The 9,897-nt window shown below is 40.1% G+C and overlaps 1 protein-coding gene across 4 annotated transcripts in view; it reads right to left on the bottom strand.

The window, feature by feature from the left end:
- Positions 1-9,897, bottom strand: part of il1rapl2 (interleukin 1 receptor accessory protein-like 2) — a gene marked incomplete at its 5' end in the record, with an annotated part of 503,103 nt that overhangs the window by 56,952 nt on the left and 436,254 nt on the right.

The following is a 9,897-nucleotide window of genomic DNA, read 5'->3' as shown; positions in this document are numbered from 1 at the left end:
TGCGTACATAGTTAATATCATGAAATATCGTCAGCAGACTGTGTGATAACCCATTACGCTATAAATCCACCAGCCAGTTGGGATAGTAACCACAAACCACTGACATGCACACATCAGTAACCTTTTCATGGCGTCTTTGACAGGTCAGGCCTGGTGAGATTTGAGCCTCTTAATTCCCTTTAACACACTGAAATATTCATGCATGTGCACATTTTAAAAAATGCATTTAAGTCCACTTGAAGGAAATAATTCACAGGGACATAAATATTATAGATGCAGTTAAATACATACTTAAAATCATGGGCCATTGACATCTTCATAATATTAACCATCCTGGTGTCCTTGGGTCAAATTTGACCCGTTTTCTAATTTTAAGTTTCTATATAAAAAATATGGGGTTTTGTCAATGAAACTGCCCCAAAAAAAGAAAAGAAATTCCATTCACGAAAACCGTCAGTGATCATGCATATCATACTTTCCTCTGATCTTAAATATTAGTCATGCAATTAATAATGTCTGGGGGCTTTTAACTCAAAAATTAGGCATCATTTAATATGAATCAGGTGTATGGGGCGGCCTTTAGCTCACCCAGTAAGAGCGTTTGCCCTATGTAGGCTGAGTCCTGCAAAGACCCGGGTCCGACCTGTGGCCCTTGGCTGCGTGTTGTCCTCCATCCCTCTCCCACTTTCCTGTCTATTCATTGTTCCCAATAAAGGAATATCCCCAACAAAATGTTAAAATAATTTTTAAAGGTCCCAAGACATGGTGCTCTTTGGATGCTTTTAGATAGGCCTTAGTGGTCCCCTAATACTGTATTTGAAGTTTCTTTTATATAGACCTTAGTGGTCACCTAAGTACTGGATTGGAAGTCTCTTTATATAGACCTTAGTGGTCCCCTAATACTGTATCTGAAGTCTCTTATTTAGACTTAGAGGTCCCCTAATACTGTATCTGAAGTCTCTTTTATATAGACCTTAGTGGTCCCCTAATACTGTATCTGAAGTCTCTTTTATATAGACCTTAGTGGTCCCCTAATACTGTATTGAAGTCTCTTTTATATAGACCTAGTGGGCACCTAATACTGTATCTGAAGTCTCTTTATTTAGACCTTAGAGGTCCCCTAATACTGTATCTGAGTCTCTTTATATAGACCTTAGGGTCCCCTAATACTGTATCTGAAGTCTCTTTTATGTAGACCAGAGGTCACTAATAGGCGGACCGCGGTCCGGATCCGGACCAGCCGCCGAACTGTCCGGACCGCGACTAAAATCCATACATTTTGAGAATTATTGACTTTTGACGGAGCGCTTCTATTTTAACCTGCGTAGCCTTTCTGGTAATTATGGTACTGGTTCAGCACTAGATGCGTGTAAAGTATGTCATGTGACGCTATTAAGCCAATCAAATCTGTGCATATCGATAACCGCTGCAACTCGAGCGAGAGTGAGATATACACACAGGGAGAGACGAAACGAAAAAGAGACAATGTATTACATGGCGTGCTCTAAAAAAAGAAAAGTGGACAGCGAAAACAGAGCTTTCAATCAAGAATGGACAGATTCTTACATGTTCATTCTTCCCACGGGCAGTTCAAAACCGGTATGTCTCATATGTTCAGAGACTGTTGCAATTATTAAAAGCAGCAATGTGAAGCGCCACTATATGAGACAAAGCACAAATCTTTTGACCAAATATACCCACTGACATCCGGACTGAGGGCACAGAAAATAAACGATCTAAAAGCCCAATTAGATCGATCCAGCAGAATCCTAACACATTCATTCACTGCTCAACAACGTGCAAATGAATGTTCCCTTAAAGTTGCCTGGATTTTGGGATAAGGTTTTAATAAATTAAATTATTAAAATAAATTTGGGAAGTGGGATATAAAAGGGAAAGAAAGAGAAAAAGACGTGTTAAAGCTGTTGAGATTATAAATTTGTTCAAACTTAAGATGTAAAAGGGAGTTAACTAAAGAGTAAAAGGGAAACTCAAGATATATTTTTATTTCATTTTATAAAATTCAGCACTTTATTTGAGATGTATTTATAATTTATTTTAAATGAGCCTTTTTATTATGATTTTTTTTAATGTATTATTAGAGGACTTATTATTGATCCTACAGTTCAATATATAAACTGAGATAAATATTGTTAAAATATATTGAATTGTACTTATTTTGAGTAGTTTGTTGACTAGTACTACATATTTCATACAACTATTAGGCTGGGTACTGAATCATAACGCAAGTTAGTCATTGTGATGTTGTGGACCTTTGCTTTTTGAAATCTTCTCCATCTGGACCTTGGAATTTTAATTGAATACCCCTGATGTAGATTAGTGGTCCCTAATACTGTATTGAAGTCTCTTTCTCAAAATTCAGCCTTGGTGCAAAATTACAGCCACTAGAGCCAGCCCCAAAATGAGCTTTTTTCTTAAGATGTGTCTGAGTCTGTAGCTTTTGAGGAGGGGGGGGGGCAAGGTGGAGGCTGGGCGTGTGGTCCTGACCAACTGCCACTTTGCTCTTTTGCAAAGAAAACTACCACTTTTGTTCGATAGACATGATGTCTCTCTCTCTCTCTCTCTCTCTCTCTCTCTCTCTCTCTCTCATGGGGCGGGCAAATTCTCTGGGTGGGCGAAGCAGAGAAAGGGGAGGTAACCTTGCCCCTTAATGAACCGACACAAGACAACAACGTCTCTCTCTCTCTCTCTCTCTCTCTCTCTCTCTCTCTCTCTCTCTCTCTCTCTCTCTCTCTCTCTCTCTCTCTCTCTCTGCACACACGTAGAGTCCGGTTCTGGTGGTTGATTAACGGAGATATGTGCTGTTTAGCTCTCATACCAGGCCGGGGGGGTAGCTATGCCATGACGTCTGATTAATCCACTGTTATTGTGACATTTTGTGATCACATTCTGAATCTGCAACATTCTCCGTCAGGTAAATCAGTAAGTAAGTAGTAGGGTATACATGAGAGTTGCACATGAAGTGGTTTGCGGTCCTTCTGGAAGTCGTTTTGGGCTACAATTTGGTTTTGATGAATTCTCCAAGCAGCAACACGGCCAAGCATTCAGTCCGTTCCAAACAGGCACAATTTCAACGGGCACTGCACCAGTGCTTTAGAACCGGCCAAAACAGATCCGGGTCATAAGCTGTCCAATACAAACACAATCTTATTTGTCTGGAAAAATTGTGGCTAAATTTGAAAAACTGATCCGAAAAAGTTTCATCAGAAATTCTTCATTGATGAAAAACCCAATTTAACCTGTTTACAGTGATATACAAGAGAGCCCTATGCAGATCTTCAATATAATTTGATATTACAATCACACTGGAGAGACTGAGTATTATTTAATATAATGTCAGATGGAGAATCACTTCAGGAAATGCTAAGGCTCAATTTCCTGCCGAACAGGAAATGAAGCTGCCACAAAGTTGGAAAGAGACATATTTCATTATTCTGAATAAACTGAATATTTTCTCCTTCCTCCCTTGTTTTTGACTCTTTGTTTCTATCTCTTCATTTCTAACTTTATCTCTCTCCTTAGCCTTCACTCCCATCTTCTCTTCCTGATTCATCGTCACAGACACACACACACACACACACACACACACACACACACACACACACACACACACACACACACACACACACACACACACACACACACTCCTATTAACTGAGGTGATTCCCAGAGAATTAATAACTCTCCCAGGAAAGTAATAAAAGGAAATCTAGCCTACCTCTTTGTCCATATTTGGCCATTTCCTGACAGCTCTAATTAATCAAGTCCTTTATGCTGCTATAGCTGACATTTGATTGGCTGGGGGGCTGGCCTCGTTAAGAACAGTTTTAAATTAACAGATGAAATTAGATGGGAGATTACTGCAGATATGCTTGACAAGGTTAATTAAATGACCAGTCATGAGGGGCTTGTTTTAAATCCGACGTCACTGACAGATTCAGAACTGATACAGTTTGCCACGCCAAAGTTTCTGTCTGCTCCTAGTTTTCCAAAGTAGCTTTGACTGGCTTTTTACCAAATGTAAATCATTAGCATGTTCATTGTAAAGGTTCTCTAAGCGATGTCACGCGTGTTTTAGGCTACATTTGTTTCACATACAGCAAACATCTCTCTTTCTGCTAGCTGCCTGTCCCCAGAACACAAAATTGGGTGCCAGTTCTTAGGGAATAGTAGGATATTTTGAAGTAGGGTTGTATGAGGTACCTTTCCATAGTCAGTGTAGGGGCGTCGGACTGGTGGGGGAAGGGGACTGAGTACTCAGGGCCCTGATGCGAGGAGGGCCCAAAAAGAATGAATAGTGGATGCGGGGAGGGGCCTAAGAAAATGCCTTTCTACAGGGTCCAGAATTTTGTGCTACACCAGACACAGAAGCTACGCACTGTACTGCTGTGGTAAAAAACCTCAATATCAGTTTAATTGTACGCGATAGGTAGTATATTTTCACCACTTTACCACCAAACACCTCTTTCTAATGAGGAACTGAATCTGTTATCTGAATCTGCCATTAGGGGGCCCCTGAGGGCTGACAAACTTTACTCCCCGACTTTTTGTAATGACATCTGAAGGGGCCCCATGTCATTTGCGTCAAAGCATGATTAAAAATAAAAATGGAGGAGTTAGCCTTCTGAGAGTGAAAAAAAGAAAAAACAATAAGAATGAGAAGAAAGCAAGACAGTGGTAAGTAAATTAAGATAAAGTTGTGTAACAGTAAGTGTCTGAATGCTGTCATTTAACCTCAACTATGGGGGAGACACTTAAGTAACTTGAGCTAGCTAGCTAGCATTAATGTTGGACTAATGGCGTTATTCTTTCACTTTTTTTGTGAGTTAACCTAACTAGTGGAACTGGATTGCGGGTCCGTCTAGCTCTTGTTCTAGGAGAGACTTTCAGGACCTTGTCTCAGTTCAATAGAGCGACATGTTAGAAGGCCTTTAGATCTGGAGGGCATAGTGGCACCATTAGCCATTGCCAAGGTCTGTAAGCAGCATTTGTAGTTTAGAACATAATGGTGAAGAACTCTGGTTTTGAGGGGCCCCCAAGGAATTCCCTTGTATAAATCTATGCTCTCTTTAATGCCACCATACTCCTTTGACAGAACACACCTAACTCGCAGAACACGGTAAATTCTGTACTGTCGCTCTTATCGTGTGACGTTGGTGTTTTCAACTGGTTAGTAACTACCAAACAAACTAACCAATCTAGGCAGTGGTAGAACAGCAACTCCCGTGTTCAGCGAGATAAAATGACTGTTTTTGAATCTGATGGCTTTGAAGAAGATTTCCGTAAATGGCCGTTTGACGGCACGCTAAAGCAGTCAAAAATATTCTCAATATACCATGCACTTGAAGTGATATAATATATTTTTGACACGTCTTAAATATGTTTTTTGTCTTTAGCAGTACGTTGCTTTGCTTCCGTGTCAGGACTCCTGTGTGCTTCTCCAAACTGGGGGCGTGCCAACCGCCATCTACTTGGGGGAATACGCTGACCATGAATAAGTAGAAACAAATTAAAAGTCTTATCCTATTGATGTGGGCAGAAAACACTACGTAGCCTGCAAAGAGAGTGACAATATCCTGAGGTGATTCTAATATTGGGTTCCCCTTTTCTATTTTAACAGGGGTGTCTAAAATACTGGACACCCTTAATGCAGTCCAATACAATATGACTATACAGCCATGCAGTTACATCTCTTCCCTTACAGTGTCAACAAAAACCTATGCACCCGGCCAAGAACACATTTACTGCAGAGCTCTCGCATTGCTTTGGATTAGACTGTACAGGTGTGTAATAAAGGGGTAAGACACTAAATGGAGTCAGTGTTTCTAGATCATGGACATTTTGAGAGTATGGGCTTCTTGCTGCACAAACACCACATCTGTGTGTCTAAGCAGAAGCCCCTGCAGAGGTACCTGCTGTCCCACCCAGGAAAAAAAAAAAAAAATCACCAGCCACCACAGGAAAAAAGCAAAAAAAGATAAGTCAAAATAACAGGATTGAGCAGATGGTTGTGGCCATTGAGGTTAGTTGACAGTGAGCTGAATAAAGAAACAAGAATCCGGAGGAGAAGTAAAATGAAGGATACAGGAAGGAAAAAGCAAGCGAGCCCGCAGGTGGTTAGAAGTGCTAATAGTTTTTGTCTCAGTGGGTGTGTTTTTTTTGGGGGGGGGGCAGGGGGTGGGGTGTTTTATGACAGAACTAGGTGGCAGGTGATGGCTGCCTGACAGCTCTTACCCAAGGGTCCAGAAACATCCAAGAGTCATCTATTTCTCCAGCTTGGGGCCAATGGTTAACAAAGTAGACTAAAAGAAGGACTGGAAATTAAATCTGGTCCCTGGATTGTTGGGAGTCTGTGGTTTGTGGAGGCATACAAGGGACTGGACAATTCACATTTAGTACGTGGTTTCAAGCTGTTTATACTACTGTCGCATTCCCAGCTGGACAGCTGCAGGTTGACGGGAGAGACGTACTAAGTTTTCTTGGTTGGTTTCATGTTGTTTATGTACCAGAAATATCCTAAACCATATTGTAGCAAACATTAAAATGTTGTTTAATTTGAAAGCTTTTGGATGCTCTCGCAGCGGGCCACATTACACTTGTCTTGCCAGAGTCCCCCTTTACTTAATCTCTAACAGGGGAATTTAGCATGACCCTAGCCTGAAGTCCATTTTAAAAATAAACTCAGGTTGCAAAAAAGTTGCATTTTTCCCTTTGAGGAAACCTGCATGGAAGAACCTCCAACAGCAGGATGCCCTTCAAAGTTGTATCATTGTGTTGAGGTCATGAAACCTTTTTAAGTCAAGTAAGATGTGTAAGTGTGTAAGAGAGTGTAAGTGACCTCCTAACCTCCATTACACATCTAAAAGTGATAGAAACAAACCATTCCACTTAAGATCCCTCTTTGGCTTCTCCCCTGTTGCTCCTGCTCCCTCAGCTGGTCAAGGTGTGAAAATGTTAAGAGGGGTAACAAAGTGCTGCCCCTAAGGACCACGCTCACACATGCCAACAGATGCACAGTCAAACACGTATAATGAATGTATGAATGCACGGAAACAAACAGAAGAAAAGAGGATTATATTGCTGCATGGAGAAAGTATACACGTTTAAGGTAAAGAAAGACTGCTTTTATCTGTCCTCTGATAGAAATACTTTTTACATGCACTAGATTTATAAAGACACACACAGTTATTCTGTGGTAAAATTACCTTTAGGTCAGCGTAAATGTTTGAGCCAAACGCATAATTCATAACAAGAAAGACTGCTTCTGTCTGTCTGTGTGTCCTTGTCGGTCTGTCTGTCTCTGTCTGTATGTGTGTCTTTTTATGTGTCTGTGTGTCTCTGTCTGTCCGTCTCTGTTCTGTCTCTCTGTCTCGGTCTGTGTGTCTCTGTCTGTGTGTCTCTGTCTGTCTGTCTCTGTCTGTCTGTGTGTCTCTGTGTGTTTCTGTCTGTCTGTCTCTGTGTCTCTGTCTGTCTGTGTCTCTGTCTGTGTGTCTCTGTCTGTCTGTGTGTCTCTGTCTGTGTGTCTCTGTCTGTGTGTTTCTGTCTGTCTGTCTGTGTCTCTGTCTGTCTGTCTGTCTGTGTGTCTCTGTCTGTCTCTGTGTCTCTGTCTGTGTGTCTCGGTCTGTCTGTGTGTCTCTGTCTGTGTGTCTCTGTCTGTCTGTGTTCTGTCTCTGTCTGTGTGTCTCTGTCTGTCTGTGTTCGGTCTTTCTGTCTGACGATGATCAGCAGCTGGAAGTCTGAATCAAGCCACAACCAAGGAAAGTCACACTTTGAAAAACTCTCCGTAGGGAACCCTGGGGAAGTCGAGGATTACCAGTAAAAATAAAAGTGAGTTATGAGTGTACAAAAATATATAATTTCATTAAATGAAATGGTAGTTTGGAGCGTTTTTTCTCTAAAGCAGTAGAAACCACTTAGCTTTGAGAACTATATGTAGCTTCAAAGACCTTAAACCAGGGACGAAGGCCATGGGGGGATTAAAAACCCTCATAGAGCTAGGCATAGACATACTTTCCCTCTATGAGTCAATTTTGAATTAAATAAAAGAAAAAGCTGTTATAGATACACTTTGGTGCAATAGCCTGTATACCCTATAGGCAAATATGGAATTATTATGTATGTATGACTCTCCTTTTTATACTTTTTATGCTGAATAATGTGTAATATGGACCTGTGTCTGCAATAAAGCTTTATAATCATTATTATTATCATTATTATTATTATTATAAATACTGGGCTGTGACAGCCAGTGGTGATCTGGGCATGTATGAGTTTTAACTCTATATTGTTATTTGGCAAATAAATTATGGTGCAGCTTAGCTGATGTTATGGAGTAATCACAAAAGCAATGCAACTATTAGTGAGATTCATTTATTTTTGCCGTGAGTCATTTATTAAAAGAAGGCATTGCTTGTAATTACTCCAACGCCGATTACAGCATGACAACATATAATTTCTTATGTGAAGTCAAGGAACATCGAGTTTCTCAAACTTATAGACACTAAAAAAGTAACAAATATATATATGTTATACTGCATGTTCAACTTTTAGAAGAATGTATTTTGTTTAGTCTCTTATTGTCATTTTAGACTATCGTTTAATCGTCCCTCTCTACATGTGATGTTTTTGTTATTAGCACTATTTTTAGGATATTTACTGGATGATTCTTTTGAGTGCGTGTCTGAAATGTTGTATATTCCAATGTATTGTTCTGTCTCTGCAGCAAGGTGAAACGTTAAAGCAACACAAGAGATCTTTTTCTACCTTAAAATAATGTTTCAGTGGGTCATCAACTCGTGACAGGGTGAGCGGCACTTGTGCATTCGGCTATAACCGCACCACGCTAGTTTACCAGATTGGGTAGCGGATCTGGAGTTCTACTGAGACATAATGGGACACTTCCACTTCCAACCTGTAGGGGGACCGACGTGGGAAAAGTTCCCAAGTGTTGCTTTAAGTTAGTCTTCAAAAAAGTTGTGACAAATCTAAATCAAACATGATAAATTAAAATACAAAATCTGGGGCAACAGCGGCCTATTCACCTGTTCAGACAGAAAGTTACTAACTTTACATGAACAGTTTTGCTACGATAACTTGTCTGTTGTTCAAGACTTTATCCAATTGTATGTGTATTATACAGTAGCCACATATGTATAACTTTTAACCATCAGGGCTCTGATGGGGAAGAGATTTGTCCATCAGTTGTCTGTGACAGTGTACAGGTAAAGCTCAAGAATGTCCAGCTACATGACAGCCTATAATAAATAACAGTAAATAAAAACCAACATCCTGTTGGTTCAGTATGTTTATCTGTGTGGGTCCGGTGAAGGTGAATGTCTTCTGTCAGTGAGACGACATATTTACCTTGACAGATGCAGAATTAGTGTTTATGTATTGATATAGATAGACTTTGGTGGGCAGGTTTAGTGCCGTTAAATAATATCTGTGGTAAATATGATATTAAAAGGTCAATACGTTAAGGACACTTACTGTATATGACACGATTTCTGTCAGATATAACTGGTTTATAGTGACCGAGTATGGTTAGATAAACCAATGTTGTGTACTACATTCTATGCAAACTGGCCAGTTTACACATACTTTGAATATTAAAGATACTGCCTTTGAAATAGAGTGCAAATTTAAACATTAATCATGGTGCGTCCATGTGATTAATTGAGACTATTCTATTGATCTTGCACAACTTTATAATAAACTCACACGCGTTCAAAGTGATAAAACATCTGCGAGGTCACATCTTCTGTAAATTAGTAACATGTGTAAAGACTAACGCACACACTGCATGCGAGAATCCAACCTAACACTCAAGTCGTTAATCCTTTCAGATGCGCACACACACACACACACACACACACA

This window comes from Etheostoma spectabile, unplaced genomic scaffold (assembly GCF_008692095.1).
Source record: "Etheostoma spectabile isolate EspeVRDwgs_2016 unplaced genomic scaffold, UIUC_Espe_1.0 scaffold273, whole genome shotgun sequence".
In the NCBI taxonomy this organism is placed as follows: domain Eukaryota; kingdom Metazoa; phylum Chordata; class Actinopteri; order Perciformes; family Percidae; genus Etheostoma; species Etheostoma spectabile.
The sequence above is the reverse complement of the archived record's forward strand: the minus strand, read 5'-3'. Positions and strand labels throughout refer to the sequence as shown.